At 42.3% G+C, this 12,351-nt stretch overlaps 1 protein-coding gene across 11 annotated transcripts in view; it reads left to right on the top strand.

Moving 5' to 3' along the window:
• The window catches only part of EndoA (SH3 domain containing GRB2 like, endophilin-A), a 51,693-nt gene that overhangs the window by 15,806 nt on the left and 23,536 nt on the right, over nt 1-12,351 (top strand). For 3 of the 11 annotated variants that reach the window (XM_072299395.1, XM_072299393.1, XM_072299396.1), the window contains exon 1: nt 4,291-4,486. The exons of 4 other annotated variants lie outside the window; for them this stretch is intronic. The gene's annotated coding sequence lies outside the window, so the exon portion shown is untranslated. Of the gene's footprint in view, nt 1-4,288; nt 4,487-12,351 lie in introns of those variants that run through there. 4 more of the 11 variants (XM_072299389.1, XM_072299392.1, XM_019047377.2 and 1 more) reach the window with 4 other exon arrangements.

The following is a 12,351-nucleotide window of genomic DNA, read 5'->3' as shown; positions in this document are numbered from 1 at the left end:
ATCATCCAACAACCCTTACCTCTTTTAACCGTGATTTTTTTTTAAAAATAGCAGTGCTGCCCTAGTAATATGCAGAATATTGCAGAAGACGCCACTGACTGGCAATGTGACTGCAACATTGTAGCAATATTGGCTTGCTGGGTGAAAAAATTCGGGGTCTGGCTAAGTGGCCTGTAGCAATATTGGCTTGCTGGGTGAAACAATTTGGGGACTGACTATGTGGCTGCAACATTGTAGCAACATTGACTTGACGGGTGGAAAAACTCGGGGACTGGCCATGTGGCTGCAACATTGTAGCAGCATTGACTTGCTGGGTGAAAAAATTCGGGGACTGGCTATGTGGCTGCAACATTGTAGCAATATTGGCTTCCTGGTTGCAAAATACGGGGACTGGCTATGTGGCTGTAACATTGTAGCAATATAGGCTTGCTTGGTGAAAAAATTCGAAGCTGCAATATTGTAGCAGCATTGACTTGCTAGGTGAAAAACCTCGGAGACTGGCTATGTGGCTGCAACATTGTAGCAATATTGGCTTGCTGGGTGGATAAATCGTGGTAGGGAAGGTTTAGTTTTGTCTGTGTCCGAGCGAAAGAATGGGAAAACAAAAGAGAGTGGTTTTGCAATTACTCGGCGACTAAACGGAGAGCCAGGGAGCGCTAATGAAGAAAGCTGTGCCGGACGCTTTTGAATGATCACCCCGCTCATCGGGCGCTCGCTCGGGGTTGGGGCCGCCGGAGCCGGGAAGACTCAGCCTCGAGGGGCGGGGGGCGGGGGCGCGGGGAAGACGACGAAATGCAATAACGGCGGTAATTTTTTGGGTCAGTGTTATGCGCCGCGCCGGATACCCGATTCGGGCCAAAGTTAACGAATTGATTTTGTCGCGCAAAAACTCGGCTCCCACCGTCGCCGCTGCCAGATCCCGCAGCCATCTTTCTTCGCCGCTGCGTCTTCAACGGGGGTGAATCAATCGCCCCGCTCCAGTTCCGCGCCCCTTTTTTTGGCAACTTCGCCGAGGAGTTTCGTCAGCCAAGATCGGGCCGGCCGCCCGCCGGATCTTGCAGCACTGGGCTCCGATTTCCGTCCGGTTTGGCGCAACCCCACGAGGTACGTCGTGAACCGGTCGCAGTGGGACGAACTAACAGAAGAGGTCGGGCATAATAGTTTTGGCTAAAATCTGAAAATTTCATGTTTATTTCGTCACAAATTCAATTTCCGAGGGTGATTCTGAGAGGAAATTTCACGTAAAAAACCAATGGAGCTACCTTTTAACGCTTTTGTTTCATATTTTCGAAAATTAAGCTTTCAAAGTTTCCAGATTTTGTCCGACTTCTCCTATTGACTCGCTCCAGTGTGCGGTGGCGCCAATGGCGTGGCGTGGATTGCGATGTATCCATTGTTATGCCGTTTAAACCTATGGTAAAGAATCGATTATCAAGGTGTCCGCTGCAAGCACTCTGTTTATCGATCCTTTTCCATAGGTTTAAATGGCATAACAATCTATATATCGCAATTCAAGCCACGCCACTGGTGTCGCGTGTCCCCAGAGCATCGCCTCTAAGACCTGGAGGAACCAGGCGTAACCGGAATTCACCTGAGACTGAAACTTATCCGAGAACTTCAGGCTACTTAATGTATATCATGAACTTGTCCCAAATCGTGGTCTCTAGAACCCGCGAAGAACTAAAATTGAACGGGATTCGAACTGGGAATGAAAAATAGGCTGCGATAGGATTGCGCGAATGCCCCGTTTTTTACCTTTTAGGAGATGCATTGGATTGCGCCAATTTTTCTGGTACTGAAAACTCACATGTTTGCGTGAATATTCAATATTTAACGAGGGAGCTTTAATCTGGCAACCTTGGTAGTTAGTGGAAGATAACTAGATCGCGAAAGACTGTTCATTCGCACCTCACCTACGGGCATGTCTCTCTTCGATTGATAACACTCGCAGCACGATTGGCCCAAAGAGCTTTCATAGACATTTAAAAAGTGAACTAGTGGCTTGTGGCCGCTATGCGGCCGCCAACCACTGAAGAAAACTACAAGCATAAGATCGTAGAACAAGTTTCCTCAGAAATGAATGAACTCAAAACCAGACGGGTGCACCCGAAAGAAAGCGTACATTTACCTCTGATTGCAACGTTATGCTCCACTTTATGTTTAATTTTTAATAAATGTTTTTAAAAAGGTACGCTCAGTTTTTCTGAAAAGTTTTCGCGAATTGACCTAAATGATCTCAAGTAAAAGTATCGGAAATTTCGATGCGATATTTTCGTTCGTTATATTTTCCTTATAAAAAAAAAAAATAATAATAAAAATAATAATTAAATATCGTCCGAGTTTCTGAATCGTTTTAGTGAGACATACTTTCGCTTTAATTATGGCAAAAACTGGAGCAGAAAGTCAAGAAAGATGACACGCAGTCCTACAGTCCTGTAGGCGCTAATAGCGTTTCACGTCAACTGACCGACTGCTCTGCGTTCGGCGCAATGCGAGAAGTATTCATGCAGTCTTGTAGGCGCTAATCAGGGTCACGCCGACCGCACTCTTTGGCGCAATGCGTGAAGTATTCCGAAAGTCTTTCAGGCGCTGGCGCTGATGTACGTTTCACGCCGACCGCGGCGCACTGTGTTTCGCGCGATTAGTTGAACTTGCGTTAGAATAATCGCGGCACTGAATAATAATGCTTAACAGGCCCATGTTTTGTTTCGACGCCGTATGATCATTCCAACGTTGTTTGCTCTAATAGAAACTCTCAGAAAATCTCTACACGCCACGGTGTTTAATTTTCCATTAAAATAGCAAAATATAAGAGAAAATTAGGTACCGTAAAATGTAGTTTCCTTACTTATAGTTGATCCCGCCGCAGATATGTAACATCTGGACTAACATCACCGTCCGAACCATCGGTATTGACTCTTAAAGCAATTTCATCTCTCACGGAACTGTCCGCATTGTGCATCAGCAGCATCATTTTCAATCATGCTCCAGAACACATCCGCGAATTTTGACAATCTGGAGCGGTGATAAAGGTTGAAGCTCTGATCAGACCAGATGTCGCGCGTCTCCGCTTTCTTCGTGTTCTCGGAGGATGGCAGACGTCAAAGTTTTTCCCGCCCCCAGTGAGATTCCGAGTGGCATTGTGTCTGTAACCTAGAATACCTCCATTTCGAGAGTTTAAATTATCATTCGATTAGGTCCTAGGGTCCAAAAAAGCAGCTCACCTTCTCAAAATTATTCTCGAAAATTCGGGACAGTAATTTGAATAATAAAGTCAAAGTTTTTCAGATCATTTTCTAGGTTCTCACAAATGAATCTTGATTTTAAAAGTTACATGAAATGTTTGAGAATAAGAATAAGCCCTTTAAAATCAGAACACTTAATACTATGCACTGGAAAAAAACACATTGGATCTAGAGTCCAGACTCTTAAAAACATCGACAAGAAAAAATACGCTTGATTCAATCAGATTTAAGCTTAAATCAAGAACCAAGCCTCTTAATTTGAGCGGATTCCCGTTTGATTTAAGCTTAAATCTGATTGAATCAATAGTCATTTTTCTTGTCAATGTTTTCAAGAGTCTAGACTCTTCCAATGTGTTTTTTTTTTCCAGTGAGGGGTTGTTGCCAATTCTTTAATACATCCAAATTTGTTTCAATGTCATCCGTTATTGCGATTTTACTCAACGGTGCATAAATACCACTCGGAGGTGACATATAGAGCCACGAGGCAAGCCTCAGTCTAATTCCGCGAGGCATCTGTTGATTGCTTGGATAGGTAGCGGCGGGTGCCCCGGACATTCAGCCTCCTGTTGCGTGAGGTCGATCTGGGGAGCCAGATAAGTATCAGAGGAGCCGACTTGTCTGGCCACCGCGGTGACGGCCGCCCGGCGCCCACAAGTCCCATCCCGACTTCAACGCGCCCCGGCCTATCCTAGGGCGCGGGCGGGCGCTCCAGGTGGGGGCGGGGGCCGGGAGGGGGCGACGCGAAGGGCGCGCAATTAGGGTTCTCGTCGGCGGAGCCGAAGGAAGTGCACGGGCGCTGCGTCGGGCAACATCCCAAGTGCCACTCCGTAAGGCCGTCGCCATAGTAACAACGAAATGTGTGTTGGGCGTATTTTTTTCCTCGCTCCCAATCCGCCCCCGCGCGCCCGACTCACCCCCCGCGCGCCCGTTTCACCCCCCGCGCGCCCGACTCACCCCCCGCACACCCGACTCACCCCCGGCGCGGGGCATGCGCACCCCCCGACCCCCCGCCCCCGTCTCGCCTCCGAGCTCGCCCCTCAGTTGTAATCATTGATTCCGCCTTTATTCATGTCGCTTTTACTATTTCCCGCTCGCCGCCACGGGTAGTTTTTCCTTTTTCGCGTTAGGCGCCCGTCCGCCATGCCCGCGCGTATAACGCGTAACGCGTAGTGCCCACCATCGACGAGTGCGTGTTTCCAGCCAGCCGAGTGCACAGGAGCCCGCCGAATTTGGATACTCGCGTAAGTAAACTCGCTGTGACCCAGTTTCGAGTCCTTCATTCAGAGCGGACGCCGTTCACAACCCGTGGAATGTTGTCCCTAATCCTCCCCTGATTAACCCTCTATTTACCTTTGGCAACCTTCTCGAGTCACCTTGATCCTCGATCAGCCCGACTAATCTGTTGTGCCCTCTCTCGAATCGTCCTGCACTCTGTTCTGTGTTTGTTTGTTTGTTTGTTTGTTTGTTTGTTTGTTTGTTTGTGTAACCTCCTCCCCCCTCCTCTTTCTTTGTCGCCCCCATCTCAAGACAAAATTACCCAGAACATAAAGAAACGTAGCCTGCGGTTGAACGTCTACTCGTAATTCGTTCGCTTACTATTAATTCGTCTTCTGAGGGTTTGGGCGAGAGGCAGATACTTATACAGTGGCATCTCTGTGTTATCAGTGTCCTTGAGCTACTTCCGAACTCGGATTTCAACCTTGGGCAACTACTGATGTTTTCGGGTAGCCATTTATATTTTGAAATTTCAAATATTTACGAGTATGATGAGCAGCGAGGGAGAAATGCGGGTCTTTCGAACTAGGATCGGAGAGAATATCCTCAAAAACCCGTCGGTTTAAAAACTTCGCCGATACGCGATTATTTGGGGCCGATTCGGGACGGAGATCAATAGTGAGCTCGTCCGTCGTTACAAAGCTTTCTACACTTGAGGAGCTTTTCCAGGGTCGAACTTCGGAAGCACGTATCTCAATTTTAAAGTTTCCGAATTTCCGGGCGCACTTAATTTTTCTCCCCGTTAACGAATTATAATATTGCGGTTCGGAATAACCAAAATATTATGAGAATTAATCTAAGGATATTTTAAGCGAGCATGTTGATTTGTCATTTTTCCAGAAACTGAGCCCCCGCACTGAGAAAAAACTATGGTTATAATAACCATATTAGTGGTGTTCAATATGCACTCTTAATTAGTAGTGGCCATAACCAATAATAGTGATCTTTTTACAATAATAGTGATATTTTTATTCAATCGTAATTTTACAAGTGTGCGGTAGTAAAATCACCATTTAATGGTAAAAATATCTCTATTATTGGTTATGGCAACTACTAATTAAGAGTTCACATTGAACACCACTAATATAGTAATCATAACCATAATTTTTTTCTCAGTGCGCGAACACTTGGGAACGCTGAAATGTAGATACGTGGTTTTGGAGGACAGCCACTGCTTCGTGTGTTATGAATCGATCTCACGAGATATGCTCCTGCGATAGGAGGTCTTGATGTGCATGGCTTTTTCGTTGCTTTTCCCCCGCGTGAAAACTGAATAATGGATTGTTCTATTGTGGCTCAAGTCACTAGACAAGAATCAGTCTCGCATTTTTCCCCTTTCATCTTTTGCTTCCCGTTTTTTCAGGTAAGGACGTATGAAAGTCCTAAGGGACTGTTTCCATTCTGACATGAGCTTCATAAGAATAAATGTGTGACAGGGAGGCTCATGTCACAATGGGCATCGTCCACTGGAAAAAAAATCCTCTTCGATCTAAAGTCCAGACTCTTAAAAACATTGACAAGAAATGATAATCTTAATTCCATCGGATTTTCACTTGAATTGCGAGCCAAGACCCTTAATTTAAGCGGATGTCCTTTTGACTAATGCAAAAATCCGATTGAATCGAGAGTATTTTTCTTGTCAAATTTTGTAACAGTCTGGACTCTGGATCCGGGTGATTTTTTTCCAGTGTTCCTTTTGATTTTAAAGCGTACAATTTTACTATTTTCTTAAAGATGGACTCCCAATTTCTGTCAAAAAGTGAGCTTTTGAACAGCTTATTGCTGTGAAGATCGAGCGTTTTTCATCTTTGTTTTTTCCTCCGCAAAAGCACTGCCTTGGTATCTACTTTAATGGCATTTATTGGATACTATATCACTGAGTCATTTTCTCTTCTAACCACTGCCATGATTCAAAGCCTTTGTTTTCGGAACAGAAAGCTGTAAAGAGGAGACAAATGCTTCAAAATGGTTGAAATCATACACGAGAAAAAGTTTGTGAGATTATTTCTTCATCTAGAATTTTGTTTTCTCACGTCCCTTTCCAGGCAAACCTGGTCGCTGGCTACCAAGAAAAACTGCCCACGATCCACAGTGGATCAAGTCAATAGGAGACATCGGACAAAATTTGGAAACTTTAAACGCTTATAACTCCGTTTATACCAATTTTGAGGTTCTCAAAGAGATTCCCTTCGTTTCCTCGTGAAATGTTCCTCTTTATGCACCTCTTTAAATGTAAAATGCGACGAAATGAACATCAAAATTTGCAGTGTTAGTCAAAAATTTCATGTCCGACCTTTCTAATTGACTCGATTCCCTGTGCAGCCACGGAAAATTTTAATAAAAGTGTTCCAAACTATGCCAATTGGACGGAGTTAAACAGAAAGTAACCAAGCCACATCGGGATCGAACCGAGAAAAAGAGGTTTAAAGTTTGGCTCCTGCCTATAAGACTCAATGTAAACGATAAACTTCAAGTTCAATTTCTGCAAAATTTGCCCCAACAAAATTTTTGAATTTTTGGCGATAGATAGTATCACTGAGAAAAAACTATGGTTTATAAACCTATTAGAGGTAAATATGGAACACCTATAATAGTCGTAAATAAACTAATGATTCTCGGTCTGTGAACCATACTAAGGTCTCTGTACCTAATTAAGGTACCCCGTACCATAACTAAGGTATATGTGCTATTATTATATGTAGAGGTACTACTATTAGTGGTGTTCCATATTTACCTCTAATAGGTTTATAAGCCATAGTTTTTTCTCAGTGAGAGCAGTGGTGGAGTTCAAAACCACTCATAATTCAATTTTTTCCAAAATGTGGGTCGGTTCCTTTCTGCTTAACTCAGTCCAATTGCGAGTGGATTTCAGACTTTTTCGTTGTGCCCATCTTGGTTTTCGTGTGACTTTACCTGAGGAGAACCCTCTTACTTTGGCTGTATCTCTCGCATGCAACAGACCAATTTTCCCGAGGAAACGATGAACATAATTTGCGCATTAAATGACCTGGTATCGTTGCGGCTCAAAAGGACTTTTCTGGCTTTTACATTGCGTCGCGTTGCCCGTTTAACATTACTGTAATTTGCGATTCGTGTATCGATTACCGAGAGTGATCCTCCCTTATCTTTTGCCAACAAAAGGACTGTCTCAGTGCTGTTTAAATTTTATCGGATCCTGTTTTTATCAATCATAATTATACTGTGTAGCTTCGAAGTACTAAGTTTATCGGCCATACCGCATTGTCCGATAGTTGATTCCTCTTAAATGAATATGAATCTAGTCAGTTTTTCTCGGAACATATTGTTTTACTAACATGAATCAAAACGTTAAAGAGGTGTCTCTTCTTTCTGGATCCACACCGGTGTAAGTGGCAAAAAGCCAACGTAATTATGTACAGTATGAAGTAGCTTTAAGTATTTATTCGGGAAAGAAGGAGGGAGAGAGGTTGTAAGTTCAAAAAATGTTCACCAGAAATTAACGTGCAGTAATTTCTTGATGATCGCAGACAATGCTTTTTTACCGAGGAGTAATGTGAACATGCTTAAAGAAATGCGGCCGCGCGGCAAAACAGCTCTCACATCATTCTGTTCGACTATCGTATACAATGAACCACTAGACAGGGTCTGAACTAGAAATTAACGTCACATGATTTCTCTTCAAAAGCTTTCATACACTGGGGAAAAAAACACATTGGATCTAGAGTCCAGGATCTTAAAAACATTGACAAGAAATAATACTTTTGATTCAATCGGATTTTTGCTTAAATCAAGAACCAAGCCTCTTAATTTGAGCGGATTTCCTTTTGATTTAAGCTTAAATCTGATTAAATCAAGAGTATTTTTTCTTGTCAATGTTTTCAAGAGTCTGGACTCTAAATACAATGTGTTTTTCTTTTCCAGGGTAGAAAACGAATCGTACAACGGGAGTTTCGGAAATCAACTCCTGAACGAGGTATTATCAAATATTTTTAACAAAAGTCAAATTGAAGTTCGATTATACAAATGGCGTCATTTGTATTTTTGCCATTTAACCAATGTTTATTGGATTGCATTTTGCAATAAGGAACCACTATCTCTGGCTCTCCCATAAAAGCACATATCTGCATAGGGAAACCAATGGCATGTATGTTGTTTCTAAAATGGGCCAGAAATAGTGGTTCCTTATTGCAAAATGTAATCCAATTGTAAACACTTAAATCTTGTTTAGGATTTTTGATTTTCAGACTTCCCGTTGCGCGAATCATTTTCGTCGTGCACTTTCGAAGAGAAAACACCTTGCGTAGCGTTTTAATTCGTACCTTGTCTGGAGCTCCATTAAGCAGGACAACTCATTAGGCGACAGCTGTGCAAGTTCCAGAGCGCACTTACATATGTTTGTTTTTACATACTTTGAAGTTTAAGTCGTTAGAAATGGGCCGGGGCCTCGACCCTGCTCCTTTGATGTCATAATCATGAGAATGGTGTATTATGACCCAATGCAAAGGATGTCAAAACGTCGATGGAAATAAGTTTTCTCTCTCAACGCAGTATCGCAATCGTTACACTGCATCCCAAAATCTAGAAATTATCAATTGACTGATCGATTATATTCAGTGGCGATCCTTACAAGTCGGCATCACTGTTTTTTCTCCATTTAAATTCATAGAATATATCGATTCGAGGTGAGATAAGGTGTCTCGCCAAGAATCGATTGTTTTACATACATTTAAATGGAGGAAAACAGTGTTGCCAACTTTAAAGAATCGCTACTGACTATATCGAATCGTTCCCCGAAGTGCTAAAAAGCCGCCTTTAACAATAAATGCCTGCTCCAAAAATGACGGGCATCAAATATCCAGCAGATGCATTTTTCATGTAGCCCGTGTCGCGATCGCTGGAAAAACACATGGCCTGATCGTCGAACAACGCGTCATCGGATGTCATTAAGCAGAGGGGACATATTTTAAAAGGGGGCTTTTCAAAAAACGCGTACCCGTCGATACCATCTTATCGAACTTTACGCCGTTCTTCCGAAAGTCCCCTCGTAGCCAGATCTTCTCCGCGGAATGGCGTCCAATTAATGGCGGATTTTCACTGCATCCTTGGACCGTTCGTTGCTTGTGCGTTTTATTACTTGCGGTGCGCGTATTTAGCTCGATTTTACATGGGAGCCCAATTATTTTTCCCGTCTCTTTGTCGATGCGCACGTCGAATTAATCTCATCAAACGAAGATTCTTCGAGAGACACAGCCGGCGAGGTTGCCAGACCGTGTAATAAAATTTGCACGTGTTATGATACGTGCTATATTCGAAACATGTGATGTCCGGAAGGCAATGTGATATACTTATTAATTTTCGGGGGTCAAAGTAGGACTTTTTTTTAATCCACAAGAGATTCTCTGAAAACGTTTCTTTTCTTCAAAGTTGCGTGGGGTTTTTCCCTAAAATCCGCCCATAATTATTCTTCAAAGCGTCAAATGTTCGTAACAAGTGGTTTCTTTGTGAGTAAGTTTAGCGTATCGTTAATTTCAAAGGTATATTTTTTCCTGAAAAGGCGATTTCTACATTCAAAATGAGTGTTTAACTTCTTTAATAGAGATTTTTGCATGCCTTTTTTGCACGAAAGCGTAGACCTGTCGAACCACAAAAAATGAACAGTACGGTCGAATTCACTCATAGAATCCAACTTTCGCTAATATTTGACACTTTCAGAATTTCGAGTATGAGCAGAACTCAAATCAAGACACACGGAAATAAATCGAGACATTTCGGAATAAAGTCCACAACTTTGATGGGCACTTGCTCTAGTACCAACAATAAAAAACGTTTATGAGAATCTTTCTGAAAACAAAAATTCTTACTTTGTCTCCAAAAATTAATTCCTACAGTATTGCGCAGCAACTTCCGGACGATCTGCATTCAGGAATAATGTTAATTTGTAGCACAATTTGGCAACTACTGCAGCTCGTAATCCCATCGTTGCATCACATCGCGTCCCTTATTTTTTCTCTGTCGCGGTGGTCGTTAAAGTCATCCTTCGCAAAATCCTGCAGTTTTATAGAACTGCGGTGCAGTCCAATGGTTGGATGGCTGTTGTCCCCACGCTACTCGGAAATCAATTTTGATATTGTCGAAAGGGTTGGCGAAAGTCAACTAAAAAATGCGCATCTTCGGTTATAATGTAGCAGATCTCCGTCTATGTTTTATTTTTTTAAAAAGAGAAACAAGTTAAAATTTTTCTTCAAATCTGAATTTTCTTCACTTTATTCAAGCACTTGTATTTACTCGCCGAAATAAGAGAAAGGGTGCTCATTAAGTCATGGTGGCCTTTTCCGACCCAAGAGTTCAAAGCGCATAAAGAAGTTTCTACGTGGTGAATATTTTTTTGTTTCATATAATTTCTTTTAGATCCAGCTCAGTTTTGAAGTTTTATTACACGATGAGGAAATGTGCGGTCGTCAAACATGGGTGCACTCGTGGTTTTTCTCGAAAAAGCCTGAGAGTTGCTAATTTTTCGATATATTAGGTAGCATTCAGCTGCGAGTAGATTCAACAGGAGTACTTACCCTCTTTTTTCGTTGTTTTTGTTTTTTTCTATAATGCACTCATTAAAGTGCTAAAAAGGGAAAAAAAGGTTAACTTTGTGCTCATAGGTAAATCCCAACAAATGCATCGAAAGATGTTGAATATTTCCAAGAAAACCACTAGAACACCCAACTTCGGACACCATGTTCCACCCTCACCACGTGCGCCAGCTTGCTTTATGAGGCAGTTTTAAAGTAACGATGTCACCGGTAAAAGTTCCCTCGTGGAAACTTTTGTTGCGTATTTGAAATTGTTAACCATCTTTCAGGCCAAAAGAGGCCCTTATGGGCACTCGTCCTCTCAAAGATGATATTTTGGTTAGTTTTCTTTCAAAAAAATAAAACTTGGTCGGAATTTTCAAGATGTTTTAAAATTAAGTTACGCGTTTTTCAACATTAGCTATCGATATCGAATCGGGACTGCTGGCTCTAGTTCGTTCTTTGTACGGATGAACGGAGAAGACACGGCTTGATTGAATAATCTCACCAGTGACTTAGAGGATGAACGTAGCTTTGTAAATCCAGATGCAGACGGAATATCCTCCAGTCCACCGCTAATGGCTTTTCATTGTGCGAAAGTTACTTATGAAAGTGTCAAGGTTGAACGTAATGATGACTGATGACTGGTGATTGATGTGTCGAGTAATTTGTGCAATCGGAAAGACACAGTTTGACAAACTCCCCGGGCAAACTGTTCAGATCTTATTCATCAATCATCATCATTAAGACTCCCTCTAGACTATTCTAAGACCACCGGAATCAGTCCATCTTTATTTCACCTCACTTATAGTTTCCTATTTATTTTTATTTCACCGAAATATTAGCAGGCATAACGTCTTAAACTTCATTTGATTGTGTGTCGCTTCAATAAACAGCACACAATTTTAAAAAATGGCTCCTAGGCTAGAAACATTTAACTTATTGCAAAATGTCTCAGTGCACAAAGATCTCCGCATTTTATCGTGAGGGAATAGCAATTAGCAAGCCAAAACGCCTTCTTATTGGAGGGTATGCAACACGCACATCCACTAAACACGAATAGTTGCATTCAGGCGCTAGTAACACTCCAATACGGCTTTACGCATCCGTATCGGTACAAAAACTCCAGCATTCGGCTCAGAGTATCCGGCAGTTTGGAAAACCTGAAAATTTTGGGAAAGTCTGAGGATTCACGAGTCCAATCAAGGATAATCAATTTACACCGGGGTGGTTTTTCACGAGAGCGAGAAATTCAAATTTTTCGTGGCCATTTCTTTGAGAGATCGTTC

The sequence above is a fragment of the Bemisia tabaci genome, chromosome 4, assembly GCF_918797505.1.
Source record: "Bemisia tabaci chromosome 4, PGI_BMITA_v3".
Taxonomy (NCBI): Eukaryota; Metazoa; Arthropoda; class Insecta; order Hemiptera; family Aleyrodidae; genus Bemisia; species Bemisia tabaci.
The sequence above is the reverse complement of the archived record's forward strand: the minus strand, read 5'-3'. Positions and strand labels throughout refer to the sequence as shown.